The 22,152-nt window shown below is 31.5% G+C and overlaps 1 protein-coding gene across 2 annotated transcripts in view; it reads right to left on the bottom strand.

Annotated features, from left to right (window-relative positions):
- LOC138931925 (uncharacterized) overlaps positions 1-20,167 on the bottom strand; it is a 93,988-nt gene extending 73,821 nt beyond the window's left edge. The window contains exons 1-2 of one of the 2 annotated variants that reach the window (XM_070293210.1): positions 19,926-20,167; positions 9,815-10,284 (exon numbers count right to left, since the gene is read on the bottom strand). The gene's annotated coding sequence lies outside the window, so the exon portion shown is untranslated. The remainder of the gene's footprint in view (positions 1-9,814; positions 10,285-19,925) is intronic. The other variant, XM_070293209.1, reaches the window with a different exon arrangement.
- Positions 20,168-22,152: the final 1,985 nt, after the last annotated feature.

The following is a 22,152-nucleotide window of genomic DNA, read 5'->3' as shown; positions in this document are numbered from 1 at the left end:
TACAAATATGCAGAACGCTTTAAATTTGATAGATAAACTTTGAAAATATATAAAGACATCCAACAGAAATAAGAAAAAAAGATTGTGAATTTACGTAATTACGAGTTTTTTCTCTCTCGGATGTCTTTATATATTCTCGAAGTTTATTTATTAAAATCTGAAATATCGTGCATATTAAAAAATTATTATTAGATTTTTGGTTTTATATAGGAATGGAAACTATTTAACAATTTCCTGTTATCTAGTTAACATCGCTATTTTATAAATAATTTACAAGTTTAAGAAAATAGTAATGATTAAATAATTTCGCTCATAAAAATTAAAATTTTACTTATATAAATATTAGACTCTATTTTACATCTTAAGTAGACAATTAACGAATAATTTTAACTTTTTTGGATATTTATGTATCCAATTACTGAACAATCAGTTCCATATCTGAATTCCCTGTGTTGGGATTGTATCGGATAAATTAAACCGATAAAAATAGTTATATCTTTAATCTTATTAGCCGCTCTTTGCAAGCTTTAATATTATGTAATCATCGTGACTAAAACTTAAATGCGGTATAGATAACGCAACGCGCGCCGCATAGCGGTAAACGAACGAACTAGCGATTATCGAAAACTGTTTTTTGTAATGCATTTGAAATGTTGCTGTAACATTCTCATGAAATATTACAATTATATGTTCCAATAATGTCTCAACAATATTACATTGCAACTTGCAAGATTGTAATATTACTGCTATGTAATTGGAATGTTCTGTGCTGTATGGATAAAGACATTCATTTTAGCATAAAAGTTACATTAATATAGACATTGTGTTAGACAAAAAGAAATATACCTGAAATAAAAATTGGATATATAAATTGCCATTTAGAATACATTTTTTTTCAAAATAATTATAAATATGTCGCTTAATTAACAAATTAATACTTTAGTTACAAACGTAACTTTAATCACGACATTTGTATGATATTCTCACTACATTTTATGAACTGATTTAAGACACGAATTGAAGAATTGGGAGAAAAAGGAACTTTTTTCATTTTCTCTTAAATTATATTAGAGTAATCTCTGTCGCATGTTCTATCGGAATTTAGTACTCGGTATGTTACGTCGTACACGGTGTGCGCGTGACGTTGTATCGATTGTTCCTAAAAAAAAGTACGCACGCACACGTTCCTATTACGGCGGGATGATTTATGACTTTATGAGGTAACACGTTAAATCTTTAATCAAATCGGGATAACGCGTTTACGCTAAGCATGCTCTCCCATCAGATACGTTGTGACCCGTTTGGGCATTATGATTTGCAGTCAATTCACGAGTATCGATGACGTATCAATCATCCGCTCCCCCTCCCCCCCCCCTTCCACCTCTCCCTTTCCTTAATGCCAAACCTTTCATATCGTGCAAATTTACATCCTATAATGCGCTCAAATAATAACGTTCGCCCTCCATCCATATCATTAGACAAGTCTCATCCGCATTTGTATTCTGTTATAGCGTTCGCTAATTACATTATATAGTTCGCATTACTCATGAAATATCCTCATTCTCATGAAATATCGTGGTAAAAATATTTATCACGGATCGAGGCAAAATTAGCTAATTAAGTATTAAGTAATCGGAACTAATAATTGAGGAGAGAGATGAGTAGATAATCCCTCGGTATGGTCAGACGTAAATCATACGCTTGATTAAATTTGACATTATTAAAAAAATAAAGCGAAAATTATTTTAAAATTATTTAGAAAAGATATGTATGCATAATTTAAATAAATCTTTAAAGAAAATGCACAGTAATATAATATAATAATTAATAGATTATTAAAAGATATTATGATAATATATATATAATTCATACAATGTCATAAGCATTGACGATGCTGACAAAAGAAAACGGATAACGAAATACTACATAGATAATGTTATACGCAAGAAACTGTATTGTACATTGTATTGTATTGAAAACTGTATTTTCAACGGCTGCTCACCTTGCCGCGATTCAATTTTGTTAACCAAATGCATGGAAATTCATCCCGGTCTGCAGCAGCCGACAGAATGGTTAAGTAAGACGTTATCCGTGTACGGCCGGCGAATTGGGGACATGTAGACTCAGCTTCGATATCGAGTAAAATTTAATATCGGATTTCGGAAGCGACGAGGTTGCCCATCGCGGTAAAAAAATTCGCTGATTAACAACCGTTGATACGCGATCAAAGAATTCCACTTTTTTTGTGTTTTTTAATAGCAAAAAAAGAAATCTCATGAATCGTTGAAAAAATATTAGTACGCGATTCGATATAAATAAAAAAATTTTGATGTAAAGTGTATATGTATATAAATATTTATTTTCACACGTATAATTACATTTTTACTGAAAAAAATTTAAAAATTTTTCCTTAGATAAAATAATTGAAAAGTACGTGTGTGAAGTTGGCCCCGCACTTTTTAAATTTTTAATTTTTCTCAATTGTGCTGCATTGTGCTACGTTTGTGCTAATTTGTGCCGCAAACCGCAGCTCAATAACATAAAGCATTTTCCCCCAAAAAATGAAAAAACTAAATTTCTACCAGCTCTGCACTTTGCAAATTTTGAATTTTTATTAACTGTGCTCTATTGTGCTATATTTGTGCTGATATGTGCCACAAAAAAAACTCGATAACTCAAACAACAATAGAGATAATAACACAAAACAAATGCTCACTGGCCCCAAACTTTTTCGCGATTAAGCTCAAGTTTTTTTCCTAAATTGGTACCAATTTGTGCCGTGTTGTGCCGTTGGAAAAATTTCAATATCTTATTCCGTTTCGCTAAAAAAAAATCACAAAAATAGATAAAAAAAACATATATAAATCATACTGCAATGTAAATATAGAATTTCTGCGAGTTGTGCCTTTTTACTACGTTAAATATAAAGTAAAAGCAAGAGATAAACATCTTAAAAAATTTAGGGGTTGATAAAAATTCATGAAAAAGGGATGGGGTAAATAAAAAAATTTGACATTCTTGAATTTTTTTTAATTGTGCCGTATTGTGCTAGAGCAGCACAACAACTTTTCCAAATGACAAAATTTCCTCAGATCGCTAGATTTCGCAGCACAGACAAAGTTAGGAATCAGACGTTAGGAATAAAAAATTTCAAATTCTTGTAACTCACGAACGCTGACAGATAATCGAATCCTGCGAGTTGTGCTGAGTTGTGCTATTTAAAATCTACGTGGCACATGCATAAACAGCACGGTTTAGTTTGAGGGTTGATGACAATTCTCGAAAAGAGAGTAAAAGTAAATAAAAAATTTGACATTTTCGAATTTTCTCCAGTTGTGCTAAATTATGTTAAGCGAGTACAACTTTTCTTTATAATAAAATGTCGTGTAGATTATTTATTGATTTTTGTGTGACAGAAATTTGAAATATTAACTTTTCTGAATTTATCTCTGTTCAGTTGACATGTGTTGTTCATTGATCTTATAGAAACCGCATTTGGCGTAACCCAAAACTAACGACGTGGACGTAGCGGTAATTTGGTTCCTTCTTGTTTTTTGTTTTATTTTTTTTGTTATTTTGTATTTTTTTTTATTTTGATATAATTTTATACTTTTTTTGTGTTTTTTAATTATATATTATACCATATACATTTTTTAAAAATGTGTCTGTACATGTTGATAAAAATATAAAAACTATCTTTTTTTTTTGTATAATATATAATTAAAAAATATAAAAAAAAGTATAAAATTATAACATAATTAACATAATTTGATACAACTGGAGAAAATTCAAAAAGGACAAATTTTTTATTCACTCTCTCCCCTTTTTCAAGAATTTTTATCAACCTTCAAGATAATTCCTGCTTTTTATGCATGTGCCTCGTAGATTTTAAATAGCACAACTCAGCACAACTCGCAGGATTCGATTATCTGTCAGCGTTCGTAAGTTACAAGAATTTGAAATTTTTTATTCTTAACGTCTGATTCCTAACTTTGTCTGTACTGCGAAATCTAGCGACCTGAGGAAATTTTGTCATTTGGAAAAGTTGTTGTGCTGCTCTAGCACAATCCGACACAATCAAAAAAAAATTCAAAAATGTCAAATTTTTTTATTTAGCCCATCCCTTTTTCATGAATTTTTATCAACCCCTAAGTTTTTTGAGATATTTATCTTTTGCTTTTACTTTATATTTAACATAGTAAAAAAGCACAATTTGCAGAAATTCTATATTTGCATTGCAGTATGATTTATATATGTTTTTTTACCTATTTTTGTGAATTCTTTTTAGCGAAACGGAATAAGATATTGAAATTTTTTCAACGGCACAACACAGCACAAATTGGTACGAATTTAGGAAAAAAACTTGAGTTTTATCGCGAAAAAGTGCAGGGCTAGCGAGCATTTGTTTTTTGTTATTATCTCTATTGTTGTTTAATTTCTATTGTTATCGAGTTTTTTTTTTGTGACACAAATCAGCACAAACGTAGCACAATAGAGCGTAGTTAATAAAAATTCGAAATTTGAAAAGTGCGGGGCTGGCAGAAATTTAGTTTCTTCATTTTTTCTGAAAATGCTTTATGTTATTGAGCTGCAGTTTGCGGCACAAATTGACACAAACGTAACACAATGCAGCATAATTGAGAAAAATATAAAATTCAAAAAGTGCGGGGCTAACTTCACACACGTTTGAAAAATAGATGCTAAAAATAATGTGTTACAGCAGCTGCGTTTAATTTTATGTGAATTACTCTTATATATCTTTTAATTTTAACAAAACTTTCTTCCTTCTAATCGTGAACTGTAATTTAATTTGATTGAAGCGTTTCCTCGTCTTTTACGATTATTGCCTCATTAATTTAATTTAATTTAATTCGGTAATCTCCCCGCGCTTGTGAGCGTGAGTACACATCAGAAAAAAGAGTTCGTGATATTGCGCCTTATCACGAATTGCATCTCCTCAAGATCCATTTCCATGAAACTTAGCCTCGCTACTTTCTCCAAATTAATCAGATATCTTTGACATCGTTTATGAAATCAGACGCTTGTTTATTGATCGTTAAGAACATTTCCGCCGCGACACAGTCTCGTACGGTGGAAACGCAAGGTACCGTGTGCGTTTAACTGAGAAGGAAGATTATTGTTTCGCATTATACGGGGTGTTCCGTGTATATCATTCTTTCTTTCATTTACTTTTTATTTTATTTGTGAAATGAGAATTTCAAATAAAATTAAAACCAACAATTTTGAAGGAACTAATAAATAAAAACAGTGGCCTTGTCGAAAACTAAATTCTTGAACCGTATATATCTATAATAAATCACACACACATTAGTTTTCTCGTTTAACATTTTAAGTAAACTTTGCACTTTTTATAATGAAATCTTAATTTGAGGTTAAGTTTGGCTAATCGACATATTTAATGTCAAGATCTTCCATCTTTGAGTCCATATGAATTTATGACGAAACATTATTTTCTTCGTTTAAAATTAAACAAATTTCATTTTAACAGAATCTTAATATCTTTGAAGTTAAATTACGAAGAAATTTAATGTCAAAAATTAAATTTAAAAAAAAATGCGAAATAAATTTCGGACACCCTGTATCCCATGATTTCACCTAGGGCAAAATGCTCAGCGAAGCTCTCGAAGAGCTTACGCTTTCCCCAATGCCCCATCGCAATAGCTTATATCTTATAATACAACATCTCCGGGTGCAACCGCCGAGCGTGTAATTGCGCCCGTCGTGTTAGATGCGACGAGAGAATCTCCTCGCGCGCGAAATTTTCACGTTGTTCTCGAAAAGAGATTGCGCGCCGCAGTGAGGAACTTTCCTGAGAAACGAATGTCACGATCGGTCAAAAAAGAGTCTATGATATTTTGTTTCGTTAAATTCAACAGTGCATTCAAATCACTTCCAGGGACAATACCGAGTAATTTATCATTTTGATATTCGAAGAGCTCCAGAGTTAATAAAGATGATATATATTTTAAAAGCTAAAAAAAGTTTAAAAGCATAAAGTATGATTGTTTTTAATAACTATATGTATAAAACATATTTAGTAATTATTTGATAATCATTAACAAGAGTTTGGAAGGATAAAATTGACAGAATGATCGTCATTACAAATACGCTTAAATATGAGTATTCAAGTATTACTTCAGGATGATGCTTGGGAGATCGAATGACGATTAATAGCGTTAATAAATTAGATAGAATTTGTCTCTAAACGACATTAATACAATTTCTAAATGATCATCTCGCGAGAGAAAATAGACAACTCATAATTTATCTTTACATTATTATTTAATCGTTCAGCTTGTAGCTAAAAGTAATTATGATATGAATAAAGAAAATAAACGAAATTATGCTTTGGAACATCAAGGAAATAACGTAAGCGATTATCGCGTGCAACAAGATAAGAGAAGTGAGTGGTTTTTTAGGATGCGGTTATCGAGACCACCTATTCGTCAAAATTGATCACGTGCATATTGATCACGAGCATGTTGGAGCCGGACATATCCGACGTCTCCGTTACGTGGTTCTTAAAAGGCTCATGCCTTATAGTCAAAGTGGACCGACAGAGAGAGAGAGAGAGAGAGAGAGAGAGAGAGAGAGAGAGAGAGAGAGAGAGAGAGACAGATGCATAAAACATCTGTCGTAACTTTTCTTTACAGCCTTTACGAAATAAAGTCCCTCGATTCACTTCATCTGGAAGAATCCATTTCTTTCCGTCTCTCGCTTACGCCGAAGTCGAGAGATTGGCCCGCCTGCTAAAAACAGTTCTTTCCGTCTTTTATGCGTGCCGAGTGAACCGTGTCCGTTCACAAACGTACAAGAGATGGCATATGAATCGTAAAAGTCCCCAGGAACTAGAAACGAAGAGTAATGACAACAGGGGAGATCGAAACGAGATAGTTAAGTGAACGCAGAACGACAGGCAAAAAGCTTTCATTCTTTCTTCGAGAACAGAAACAGCTATAATCTGCGATCAATATGTCAAGTTGGAGAAATTGCGTACTGGATATTATTGAAATGTAATTTGTAATTGTAGCTGACGATACGTATATGTGTGCATTACAGAGTATCTCAAAACCGCGGGAAATCCTTCTATTAATAGCAGATTCTCTGATCAATTTAAAAACAATTATTTCTTCAATGAAAATTTCAAGACATTAATAATTTCCGAATGACAAGCAATTTAAAAAGAAGATTTTTCCGCAAACTAAACTTCGTCAAATTAAAAGGTTAACAAAACTATATTCTTCAGTTAATATCAAATGAAATTTACCTTAATCAATTTATAATTTGAGGTTTAGCCACAAAGATGATGGATAAAAGTAAAAACTTGTAAAAACTAATCTCTCTCAACATTTTTGTTTCAAGGAAAAAAATTATCTCCAAAATAGCTGGAGATTCGACTATTATACTAATTCTTTAGTTTCGCGGCAAATGGTTTTTTATTTCGTTTAATTTTTAATCTGTAATTTCTACAGTTCTATAATTTTTCAAATTGCGTATTATAAAATTTTATTCAGTATTTACTGTGCAGGGTGTAACTAAAGTAAGCGGACAAACTTCGGGCGCGAGCTCTCCACATTAAAATATGAAAAAAATTCATATCAACATATATCCGCAAATCCACTGTTATTAACAATGAGATACAGCTCAAACAAATATTTATTAATGGAAAATAAAAAAGTTGCAAATGATTTCAAGCAGCAAAGTTGCGTTGGCGTAGCATATCTTCGTTGTCGATTTGAACTTTATAAACTCAGGGCTTTAAGTATCTCTACAGATAAAAATTTAGGATTGAGGTCGGGATATCGTAGGGTCCATGCAATTAGTCTTGCTTTATCTATCCATCTATCGGGGTAATTATAAACATTTTGAGCTGTATCTCATTGTCAGTAATAGTGGGTTTGCGGATATATGTTGATATGAAGCTTTTTTCATGTTTTGGTGTAGGGAAGTTGTTTGCCAAAGTTTGTCCCCTTATTTTAGTTATACCTTGTATATAAAAAATATATATGCTATACAGGGTGTTCCATTTTAAAAGTTCCACCCTCATAACTTTTCAGGATCAACGTTTGAAGGAAAACGATTCCGATAAAAGTTGTAGAGAACAAAGGGGGCTATCTAATAGTGACCTTGGATTTGACATTAAAGGTCATTTTCAAGGTCATTTGAAGGTCAAATTCCGTTTTCTCCCGAACCCCCTATTTTTCATTATATATTCTTGTAGCTTATCTCGAGAGCTTTCCAAAACACTATAATAAAGTATTTTTTTATTAAGTACTTTTTAAATTATTTTATATTTTAATCTGACATATTTTGACATAAAAAATTATATATCTCGTAAAATATTTAGTTTTCGATAATCTTACCGTAATACTTCTATGTATAAAATAATGAGACAAATCAATTAGTATAAAAAATAATTGTTTTTAAAAAAATTATTTACAATGTATTTTTTTAAACAATTATTTGTTTTTTTGGCACTAATTGATTTGTCTCATTATTCTGTACATAAAAGTATTACGATAAAGTTATCGAAAACTGAATATTTTACAAAATATTTTGTTTTTTATATCAAAATATGTCAGATTAAAATATAAAATAACTCAAAAAGTATTTAATGAAAAAATACTTTATTATAGTGTTTTGAAAAGCTGTCGAGATAAGCTACAAAAATATGTAATGAAAAATAGGGAGTTCTACTTAAAAAACGGAAGTTGACCTTCAAATGACCTTGAAAATGACCTTTAATGTCAAATCCAAGGTCAGTATTAGATAGCCCCGTTTGTTCTCTACAACTTTTATGCGAGTCGTTTTCCTTCAAACGTTGATCCTGAAAAGTTATGAGGATGGAACTTTTAAAATGGGATAACCTGTATATATATATATGTGTATATATATATATATCGGGTGTCCCGCAACATGATGTCCACATTGAAACTGTGTATTCTTTTTGTCATTCTAAGTCAAAAAGTCTTAATACACATAGGCCCTAAAGTCGCTTGTTTCAAAGTTATAGCAAAAAATGCAAAATTAGTTATTTCTCATACTAATGCGAAAAAAGCACCTTTATGACTTACCTTACCGCACTTAAGTCCCCAATTTAAATGGCAAAATTTTAAGAGCGTATAGGGAACCGAAAAACTAAGACAAGAAGTCCTTTAGAGGTTTTCTCGTGTTTGCCCCATTTTAGAGAAAATTGCAAAACTTCAATCTCTCATTGTCAGTTGCTCTCTTGAGTTTATTCGGTGCCAATCAATTTAAGAGAGCAAATCATAGATGCAGTGCACCAAATATCACTAGAACAATGTCTAGCTGCAATTAATGAGATCAGTGCTAGATGTAATGCTTGCTGCAAGAGGGCAACATTTTGAACAATATCTGCATTAAATAGATGATAACATAAATAAAATGTAAATAAATAAGTAAAAAAACGTAAACTTGTTTTGTTTCTTTTTTTGTGATTTTCTCCAAAATAAAGCAAAAACGAGCAATCTCTAAAGGATTTTCTGTCTTAGCTTTTCGATCCTCTACACGCTCCTGAAGTTTTGCCATTTAAATTGGGGACACCCTGTATATATAATTATATAATATTAAAAATAATTTATTAAATAACTTGTAGAATTATTTGAGAATTAATTAAAGCTTCTTTAGAATTTGAATCGCGAATGATATGTATAAGAAAAAAAAACCAATTAGTATCGAGCGAATAAGATCCGATGTACCTAATGTATTCGGACTAGTTTGACATTATTGGGAATTTATCGATCGTGTCCTTTGTTGAACCATTTATACTTACAGGCGAGTAGCGCCGATTCATTAGCAGAGTCGCCGTTTCTCTCTCAAGACAAGACGAACAACGCTTTCACGCATGCCAGTGGAGCACAAAGATGATAGGCGGCGATGCAGATAGCGACACGAAGACTCAGCATCCATCGACATTCCTTTACACATTGGGACGAACGTTAACCACACACGTTGCATCTCGCTGTCTCTTCGCTGTCCGCGCGTTTCTTATTGTTAGCTTAACTCGCGCGGCAAGTTTGTTACGAATTCGCACTCGAAGTTCCGTCTGTCAAATGTGTTTCGAATACTCCACGGTGCAAAGACAAATAAGATGCATCGTCGTTATCAGATATAGAGTATTCAGCATTTTAGATCTTCTCCACGCAAGAGACTTCATTTGTATTTATTTGAACAAATCTGATCTTCTTCTCTTGCAATCTTCTTTCCTTTTCTTGTATATGTTCGTCTTTTCTTCTCGCATGACTATAATAATTTTTAGATCTAACTTTTATAATCTCTCCTTCTATATTTTCTTAAAATATTAATTCTTTATTAATTAAAAGTTCTTACACACTCTCTTATAAAGATTCCAATTTTGCGCGAGATACTTTTCATTTACAAACAATAGAAATATTTCTTATACAGAAGAATTCTTATACACGGATTTTATTTTGAAAAACCCGAAATTTATGTGTTGGCGTATGTTGGATAAAAATATCTCGATAAAATCTGCTGAGAATACGAAAATGGTAATGCAACATATACTTTCCAAAAGCTGCAAAAGAACCTGTTGCTGCTTTTATACGTATGTATTAAATGACAAAAGGCATCAAAACTTCGGTTTTTTTTTATTTTGTCTCACAGTAGATCTTTAGATTTGTACAGGAATTTGTGGACATTTGCAATATTACCTATATTCATGTTTAGCATACACACTTGCGCACGCATATACGGTACGCAATATTGGTGATCGAAATGATAGCCCTAAACAGAATGCCTTAACTATTCGATAGCTAGATTGCTAGCGCGATAATGGAATGTTTTTATCTATTTATCAAAACAATATAGCAAGGATTGAACGAAACTATAAAAATTTACAATCAGTTTTGAAATAACAGCAATTTTTGATACTTAAATCTTTTTTTCCAAAAAAACAGATAAAATAAAGTCTATTTACTAAAATTTTTATTCATAAAATTTTAAATAAACAAAAAACTTTTATTTATTTAGTTTAACTTTACGGGAAAAAAGTTACGGATAAACCAAAATTTTTATTCTACTTTGAAAAAGTAAGTTCCTCTCGATGATCAAACAATAACATGAGAACGAATGTATCGATGAAAATAATTTGGAAAATATCTGACTTTTTTAAAGTTAAATACTGAATAATACATGTTATTATTGTTTATGTTTTTTTCAAATTTTTTCTTATATGCTGTTCGTAAAATAAAACATATAAAAAATTATAACCTGCTTTTTCTTATATGTCTATCCTGCTTTGAATTCCTTAAATAATATTAATTAGAACAAGTTTTAATTTTACCTTAAAGTAAACTTTAAATAATATGTATTTCTTCAGAATTTTTAAAAAATGAATGTAAAATATGTGTTAAAAATAAACTTTTACAGCAATATTTAGATATTAAAAAGTTAAAACAAAAAAAAATTATTTCAAAGTTAAAAGTTCACAAATAATTTTTATTTATAGAAGTTAACAGTTTTATTTAATCCCTGCTAAAAACTAAAAATTTGTATATTTCAAAGATGTAGAGAAAACTGTGAAGAAATAAAAAAAACTTGGTCATTAAACAATTAAAAGATAAAGAGTTAGATAAAACAAATAGTTAATTTTATTAAAATATCTAGATCCTAAATAAAAAAAAAACTAAAAATTATTCCTAGTAGCAATTCCGAGAGACTTTGTTATTACCATCATTAAAATATTTAAACTTTACGTTTCTCCCTCTACAAAAATATTAATAATCGATATTTAGATAAATTGCGAAAGTTAATTCTGTAATGAAGGCTCATATACGCCGATAATGGCCAAGGAATAATTAAAGGGTAATGCTGTCGTTAGGTGTGTACAAGCGTCGGTTTACCAAACTGAATTAACACTCGTGTTCGTGCTGCATGTATAAGATGAAATCGTTAGAGAGATACGTAGCGCATACGGAATCCTCATTAGCGGAACGTTCATCGTAATTTTGAGGTTTATCTATTACAGACGGAGTATCTGGAGTAGAGAGAAAAATAGCAAGCCGAATATTATTTCGAGAAACCAAGTGCTTCGATAAAAAAAAAAATTATATAAGATAGTGAGAGTTTCACCAACAAGCGCGTTCGTCGCCGCGAGTAGATCGCTTATCTATGTCGTACATTTTTCTTTTTTTTTTTTAATAACGAAATAATGCGATGTCCAATTATTAAATTGAGAGCGTTTCACGATTCTTTTAATTTTAAAATCCATATCTGTAATCTTTACAGTTATCAATATGTAATTTAAAAGACAATTTTCTTTCAAGAAATTTTTTCTTTTTTTTTTATTTAGATTTGAGATAAAAATTGTTTCTCAAATCAAGCGAGAAAAAAACGGCTCTTTCGGTGTAATGTTAATTTCCTTTAAAACGTGTCTCGTGAGATGATTTCTAAAAGAGGATTAGTATAACTTAGCCATGTTCGGCATCGTTGTCGTCGAAATGCATCTTCGTTAAAGACAAGCATCGCGACGAAACTTCCATTCACGGCTTAAATAGCTGCGGTATGATTAACGAGCCGTCTCAAAATGTAAGCAATCGACCCACCGGTCTTAATGTTCGAAAAGGAGGCTGACGCGCGCCAAGAAGATGCGGAGTTTAATTTCGCGGATATAACGAGAGCGGGTTGCAATTACAGCGTAGGGATTAATTGAGCGACGTGCAGCAGCACCCTCTTCTATCTTTGTTCCCTCTCTCTCTTTTTCTCTGTTCCTCTCAGACCCGGAAGGCTGACATCTTTGACGACATTCTTTCGCGTAGAAATTTATTTTCTTGAGATTGCGCACTTCGCGTTAGAATGTTGGCGAACAGCATTTAGCATTTTCGCAAGCTGTCGTGGGTTAAAAAGCACGATGTTTCAAATGTGGCATTTTAATGATAATGACGTTCTAACGTTCACTTCTCGTTCGAAAAAAAAAATATGTATAATATTGCTTAAAATATTTGTTTCTATATTGTGGCGTCTCACACGCTATATCAATTATGTATAGTAAATATAACAAAATAGATCTGTCGGGCCTCTAAAATCGTTATAAGATTGTGTAAAGAAAAGAATTTTACTCGCAAAAATTTCACAAAAATGCATCACTTCTAATTCATTTCAAATTATTTAATTTTTATAAGAGACACTTCGTCATCTCTTATAAGAGTCCTTTCGTCATCTCTCCCCGACAAATTTATCTTCTTCTTCTTCGTATGGAGATTGGCTCCGACAAATACTCGTCATACGGCCATCAACTGATTTACAAGATAGGTTAATATATGATAAACTAATATAGGTATTGGGTAGGATAATATATGATAAATTAATATAGGCATTATATAGGATATAATGTGTGAAAACCACTTTTGGAGGCATATATATATATATATATATATATATATATATATATATGGGAGGATGGGATCCGAGCGGAATCGAACCTGGAATCTTTCGATTACCAGCCTGCGACTCTACGCCTGGCGCCACGCATCGCCCCCGACAAATTTATCACTGCTGTTAAATCGTATCTAAACCCTCCTTTTTTTCGTTTGTTTTTCTGCTTTCAGATATATCTTTCCTTTCGAAAAGATATGATACTGACGTTAATTGGTCACGGCATTTTCCCGAGAACTACCCTCGGGTGAACCACGTTTGTCGCAAATGGTACTCTTCAATTGACGGCATGAGCGAGAGCTCTTCAACTTCGAAAAATTATCTTCAGCTCGTAAGCTAAGCTAATATGTCTCTTGATAAAATTCGACATTAAAGCATTAAGCTGCGACGATGATGATCCATAATTAATTCCCCAGTTGAATTATTTGTCTGACGAGCGCAATTAAAGTTTGCACAATCTGTACTAAATAGCACATCTGCTATGACAAGAAAGGAATGAGATTATGAGGAATAAGGTTATGAATTCTGAGAATATATTATATAATCTTTTAAATAGGATTGTCAGAGAAAAAAATAAAAAAATAATATTTTTTTAACTGTATATAGATATAAAATATATCTTTGCACGTTCTTTTATATAGCTATATTATTGCGAGGCAAAAAAATGTATAATATTTATTATATTCCACATGTCGTAAATAAACAAGATTCTGGTGAATTTTTTATTATGTGAAAGATACGATGTCCAATGTGTGACGGCAAAAATATGAAATCTCAGTCTAGTTAGTGTATAAAATACTCCGCTCACGTATTCTTTCCTGCACCAGTTTCTTTTTGAAGCATGCGTTCTTTAAAATGTAAGTGACATCGTAGCTCGCGTATACTTCATTTAAACGTATTGGACACTCTCCCTCAAGGAAAGCATCTCGTTAAGAATTTATTTTACGTGCTCGATATCACGTTTCACGATATACGGTAGATACTGCGCAATATGACGATGATATGACACCATATTATCAATCTTTATTATCAATAAATAAATTAAATATCTTTTATATATTATATTAAAGACATATATGTAGTTTAATAGTGCCCAGAAATGCGATATTTTCTCTGTTAGATACTCAATTTTATCGAAAGAATAATTAACATATTATATTATTGTATCATATAATTATAAAAATGATTCTCTTGCGTGTGTATGCATTGGTTCCTTTCCCCCTTAATTATATATTTTTCTGTCTTTAAATTAAGTGAAAGTAATCTTAGAATTTAGCGAATACTAACTTTCATCAATTTTAATTTTGTTGTAACGCAACGCTTCTCGATTTATTAGAGTAATTAAGTTGCGGAATGTTTAGTAGAACTAAGGACTCGACTCGGTCGATGCGGCACTCGGAATTTTCGGACTACATCGACGCGTCGCGTCGGCTCGATTCGCCCGACCGTCTCTCGCGAGGTACTTGTTGAATACTCGAAACAGGAATTCGATATGCAGCTGTCACACGGACTTCGAGCAGCAACAACAACTTGCTCGACGACGATGTGTGATATAAAGTCGTTTTCAGATATTTGAGCTTTGTAAATTGACAAAAGTCGATGCTCTACATAAGGATCGTGAAAATGCAAGTAAGATAACAATATTACGCAAAAAGAATTACACGTTTAAAATTAAATTTTTAAAAATTGTTTTAAAAATAATATAGGATAAAAGATAAAAGAGTCGGACAAGATGGCTGAATACAGTTTTGACTGCGTTGACTTGTATTACTGAAATTTTCAAAAATGTAAAAGGATGTATAATTCTGGGAACATGAATCTTTTCCGAACAAATTTAATTTAAATTTGTATTAACTGCTTTAGCAAGAAAGGAATAGATGCTCTTTGAAAGAATACATAAAAGAGAATATTAATTTAAAAAATTGTAATTGTATAAATTATTATATTATATCGAATAAAGTGATAAAAGTTAGAAAAAATAAAAACCTGTTCTTATATATTTCAGAGTTTATATATAACACAATAAATATTGAGGACGTCATAAAAATTTTATAGATTTATATAGAATCCATAACGACAAAAATCATATGTAGCAATTAAGTTTTATATGAAATGAATTTTTATGAACGTTTTCTCTGTTTGACGAGATAGAGAAAATTACTCTCATCACTGATCTATGGTTCATATAAATATAAATTATATAATATGAAAGGCATTTACGGAATGGCGACGCTTCCAGATTTACGGCCTATATAATTTAGTTGTAAGATACTCGTGATTCAACACATTTGGCAGAATTCCCTCGTCGGACGGCGATTATGATTACCATAAATATTAGAAGGCGCGAGATTCTCTCTCTATCTCTCTTTCTCTCTTTTAAATTAATAACCGTATCGTTCGCATACTCGCTCGCTGGAATATCAATATTCATGCGAATATGCAAGTATCTTTTGTGAAGAGCGAAAATATTAGCATGGCTATGGCGCAACAGCGAAACTTTATGAATAGCTTTTTAATATTGTTACCGTGTAATCGATTTATGGCGGACCTATTTCCTAAACGGTGGCAATTTCTTCACGAGATATTTCGTCATCGATAGTCGCGGCCTAATTTGCGGGAATGGCGTGTTTTTTATGCGAAATATAGCCACCAGCTTCTCAAGGAAATCTCATCTCGTGAGTTTTAGCTAAAGTTTAGACGAGCAAAGTTTCAGGTGACAAATAACAATGATAAATGAATCTATATATTTCAGAAAAATAGAGCTCTTTATCCATGTAAAGTTTTATTTGAATAACTGTCGTTCCTGATCGGCACTAATCTTCCTTAAGCAAAATTCTCGCGCGACGACGTATCGTTCTTTGCTAGTAACATAATTTGTTCTGAAATAATTTTTCATACAGTAATACTGCAGTCTTGAATAACATTGTTCTAAGCAGTAATGTAAAGCAAAATAAAAACAACAAATTTTAAATAAAATTTTTATTGCTATAAGTATGTATAAAATTTAATATTATCTCACGATAATTATATATTGAAAATTAATTTTTTATTACTGCTCACGTATTAAAATATTTATTCGTATAATTCCGTTTGATTATGTAACCAAATTGGAAAATAAATTAACGTAAAGCAAACATATATATTTTCTTTTTAAATATACTATCAGATCATTCTGCATACACGAAAATATTAAAAAGTTACATCATGCAGTTTACCATATACATATTTGTATACACTTAATATGTATATTTTATAATAAAAGTATAGTCACACCATTAAAGCTATATCGAGATATATACATTTACATTCTATATCTACATATGATTATAAATACTATTCGCCTTAATACACGCATTTGTAACGCATTTCTTTATCGCAAGATCGGACAATTTGAATGCTCTTTTCTTGGAACGATCGATATTGATTTTCGCCCCAATAAGAATTATTATCATTCGAATAACTATTATTACATGAGTGCTCTTACTTGAATACAATGCTTATCGACGCCGCTGAATAATGATGAAAAAGCGAGGGTATTTTACGTTTCACGCTATTAAAGTCCTTCATAGAAGGACTGTATAGAAAGGCTCGAGCACTCGTTCGAGAACTGATAGCCCATGAAAATGTATTTTTTAAAGAGCCATTCTGGATCTTTATTAGCCGGTTAGAGAACTACGATTATGTGCTCTTCGCGAGTATAGTCAATACTTTCTCTGAAAGATATTACAGAGAAAGAGAGAGAAACAGACAGAGAGACAAAGAAAGAGAGAGAAAGAGAAATAATATATATTCTTGTTTCCTTTCTCATTATAACGATCATAAACTTTTAAAAACCGTGCAAATTTTTATATCGTATATAAAATCAATCAATTAATTGTATATTTGTATAACTTTGCATATGTGTATAACTGTTATATCGAGTGATCCATGAAATTCATTTCAATTTCGATAATAAAAATTCATTGATTATTTAGAAAAAAATCAGTTTTTCATTATAAAATCAAGCACTCTCTAAAAATATTTGTATTATATATTGTATTACTATTATACATATAATTATATCGTATTATGTGTTATATTATAATGAGATAATAAATATTTTTTTTGCGAAATGTATCACGCATATACATACAACAGAATTTTTTAAAGAAAAAATCTATCGTGGAAATTAATCTTAGTAATTCTAGCAATTGTATATTTTGTATATGTGACGATATTAGCAAACCGCCAAGTATTTGTAATGAAAGATTCAATTTTCCTTGAAAGCAATGTATTTTGAAAGAAGATAATGTCATGATTAATCAATATTTCAATACAGATTATTTCGTTTACGCATACGAGATATTAGAATTTTGTTGCAACTATCATATCTTCTCAGTAAAATTACATGATGGCGGCTTCTGTTTGTCTACCAGATCAAACCGCAGAGCGGTAGTATTTCAACATAAACTGTATTTTACAAATGTAGGAATATAATACGATTAATGAATATAAAGATATTATTCGCGGACTTTCTTAGATCTGACTTATTGTATTCTTTTCGAGGAAACTCCGCGTTTCGTGCTTTTGAATTATTTCAAGCGCTGAGTTCATTAAGATCATGAATTTTCGCAAATATTGTTGGAGATGGTATTAAACTAATATTTGAATAAATTTATTTTCGATTCGTTCAAGAAGAATTAATTTAGCGAAGTCGATGAATTATTTACTTTCCAATAATACCAAGTTAAATATAGCGTGTATTCGATTGTCCTATGAAAATATCGCGGACAATTTTATGAGAATTACTTTTTTTTTCAATAATTTTTTATTTTACACAATTTATATCACAAAATAATAAAGGATTTTAATAATTTTCAATATCAAATCTAATAGTTTATGTTTTTTAATCATTTTACCCATACAGCACCGAAAGATTGCAGAAACGTTGCATAGATCTTGCATTGAAACATTGTAATATTGCATGGAAGTTGCGAAATGTTTCTGCAATGTTACTACAAGACTGCGGCAACGCTGAAATGACCGCCCTTAGAAATATTACAATGTAAGATTACAGTAATGTTACGGTGCAATGTATTTGTAATATTGAAATGCGTTGCTACAAATATGCAGAACGCTTCAAATTTGATAGATAAACTTTGATAATATATAGACATCCAAGAGAAATAAGAAAAAAAGGTTGTGAATTTACGCAATTATGAGTTTTTTCTCTCTTGGATGTCTTTATATATTTTCGAAGTGTACATTTATTAAAATCTGAAATATCGTGCATATTAAAAAATTATTATCAAATTTTTGGTTTTATATAGGAATGGAAACTATTTAACAATTTCCTGTTATCTAGTTAACATTGCTATTTTATAAATAATTTACAAGTTTAAGAAAATGGTAATGATTAAATAATTTAATTCATAAAAGTTAAAATTTTACTTATATAGATATTAGATTCTATTTTATATCTTAAGTAGACAATTAACGAATAATTTTAACTTTTTCGGATATTTATGTATCTGATTACTGAACAATCAGTTCAATATCTGAATTCCCTGTGTTGGGATTGTATCGGATAAATTAAACTGATAAAAAAATAGTTATATCTTTAATCTTATTAGCCGCTCTTTGCAAGCTTTATGTAATCATCGTGACTGAAACTTAAATACGGGATAACTTAGATAACGCAACGCGCGCCGCATAGCGGTAAACGAACAAACTAGCGATTACCGAGAACTGTTTTTTGTAATGCTTTTGAAATATTGCTGTAACATTCTCATGAAATATTACAATTATATGTTCCAATAATGTTTCAACAATATTACATTGCAACTTGCAAGATTGTAATATTACTACAATGTAATTGCAATTTTCTGCGCTGTATGGGTATATTGATTACAAAATCTTCAATAATTTTTTATAATAATTCTGAAAATTAAAAATTAAAAAGAAAATTGAGATTATACCTTTAAGAAATTTAAACACGGGTCGTCATTCTCGATAATTAGAATAATTCCAATTACAATTATAGAAAAGAAGAAAAAGAGAGAGAGTCTAAAATTTATTTGTTTTATATATACATATAACTATCAATAACTTTCAACGTTTTTGCGACCATTCATGAGAGATAAAACGAACGACCATTACGCTATAAATCAAGATAGCGCGAGATGTGTACGTAAACTAATTAATTCAACGAGACACGAAAGTTACCTCACGCTCATTGACTGCTACGGTCGATTGAATCGAACAATTACGTTTGATCGTCATCGATTAATCGACGACATAATCGATGTGCAATAAGGCGCAAACGTCACTGTAGTGCGACGCAACAGGAAATCCGTCGCGAAAGGCAGTATTTTGTTATGGGAAAACAGTATTATATATTATAAATTACCTAAATAAGAAATACGAATCGTTCCGAGTTCATCTTCTTTATTTCGGAATCTCAAAATACCGAGGGTACCGCGAAAGAAAGAAAGATGGATGATAACGCATACCTGTTACGCCGCCGTGGCGCCTTCGACGACGTCCCTCTGTGGACTCCTTCGCGGTTATGACGGCCGTCCGTCGTGCTTTATCTTCGTTCGTTAATGTAAGGATGAGAACAGATGAGGATTTCTTCCGGTCCTTCCAGTCGAATGGAGCACACCTGTACCGGGTTTGAACTACTAGCGCGCGCTATCTATGAAACCAAAGGACGCGGAAGGCTCGCGTCGCGACGCCGCTCTGACAGCTCTCGTCGACGTCGACCCGGCCGTAGCAGGCTACCTCGCACCCTCTCTCCTGGACACCCGCCACCACCATTCCCGGCTGCGTGGTCCGACGCGCAAGCGTGGCCGCAGGTGCGGGGAAACGCGCGCTCCCTTACGGACCCCTCACGCACCTTGCGAAACGAGGTGAGCACCGTCGCGTAGGTGCCACGACCTCGGATGTCGCAGGTAAGTACGCAGGCAGGTAGTCCGCCGCTGAATCGAACGAATCGTCCGATTCCGCGGTGACTTTCACCTTTCTGCAAACCTCGGCACAACTTGAATCATAGATATGTGTAAAGAGGATCAATAATAATTTGGAATAAAATGATAATTTGGTAATTTTTATAATTCTATGGGGGGGATACAACCCATACAGCACAGAACATTGCAATTACATTGCAGCAATGTTATTGTACAATCTTGCAAGTTGCAATGAAATATTGTTGAGACATTATTGAAATATGGAATTGTAATATTTTATGAGAATGTTACAGCAAAATTTCAAAAACATTACAAAAGACAGTTTTTGATTCGTTTACCAGTATGCGGCGCGCGTTGCGTTATCTATCCCGTATTTAGATTTTAATCACGATGGTTATAAAGCTTGCAAAAAGCGGTTAGTAATATTAAAGGTATAATAACTAGTTTTATCAGATTAATTTGTCTAATACAATCCCAACACAGGAAATTCAGATATTGAATTGAGTGTTCAGAAATCGGACAAATAATTATCCGATAAAGTTAAAATTATCCGTTTATTGTCTACTTAAGATATGGAGTTTAATATTTATATAAATAAAATTTTAATTTTTATGAATTAAATTATTTAATCATTATCAATTTCTTAAACTTATAAATAATTTATAAAATAGCGATGTTAATTAGATAACAGAAAATTGTTTAATAGTTCCAATTTTTATATAAAAGCAAAAATTTCATAATAATTTTTTAATATGCAAAATGTTTCAAATTTAATAGATAAACTTGGAGAATATATAAAGACATCCAAAAACTCGTTGTAATTGCGTAAATTCACAATCTTTTTTCTTATCTCTCTTGGATGTTTTTATATGTTCTCAAAGTTGATGTATTAAATTTGAAGCGTTTTGCATATTTGTAACAATGTATTTAAATATTACAAATACATTGCACCGTAACATTACTGTAGTCTTACATTGAAATATTTCTGAGGGCGGACATTTCAACGTTGCCGCAGGCTTGCAGTAACATTGCAGAAACATTTCGCAACTTCTATGCAATATTACAATGTTTCAATGTAAGATCTATGCAACGTTTTTGCAATCTTTCGGTGCTGTATGGGAATATTTATATAATATTTAATTTTATGTATGTGTGTGTGTGTGTGTGTGTACACACAGGATGAGGCAGGATAAAGCGTGAATATCTAAAAATAAATATTTTATTTAAATATTAATGTGTGAACATATCTTGTTGTTAGTATACAGTATTTTAGCGAACATACTTTTTAGATATATGTATCTACTCTTTTTATGAAGTTGCAATAAAAGAATTTTGAGATTAATAATATAACTACAACTGTTTCTTTTTTTATAATCATCGTCCGCTATACTCGTCTGAATATGCAATTATGCATATTTACAAATATATGCTTTTTTCTATTGCGAAAAAGAAAATTAACCTCAAAATTCCCCCTTCACAGCAGCTTTACACAAAAGAATAAGCATATTATTTTCGAATAGTATGTCCCTAAAGTAATAGTATGCCCATAATATGTTCCCCAAAACATTTCATTTTTCCTAATAATATTTTTTTATATCATCAACATTTTTGAAAATATTCGCTTGACATAATCTGTATGTATCTCTCGTCCGTGTATTTAGATACTATTATAATTTACTACTCAATACAATATAGTACTCAATACTCATATAAATCAGTATATCACATTGATTCATCCTCAAAAGTTTAAAAAAACGAGTAAGATATGTAT

The sequence above is a fragment of the Polyergus mexicanus genome, unplaced genomic scaffold (assembly GCF_030449975.1).
Source record: "Polyergus mexicanus isolate NDT 795.1 unplaced genomic scaffold, iyPolMexi1.0 SCAF_3, whole genome shotgun sequence".
Taxonomy (NCBI): domain Eukaryota; kingdom Metazoa; phylum Arthropoda; class Insecta; order Hymenoptera; family Formicidae; genus Polyergus; species Polyergus mexicanus.
This window is presented reverse-complemented; position numbering and strand designations above follow the sequence as displayed.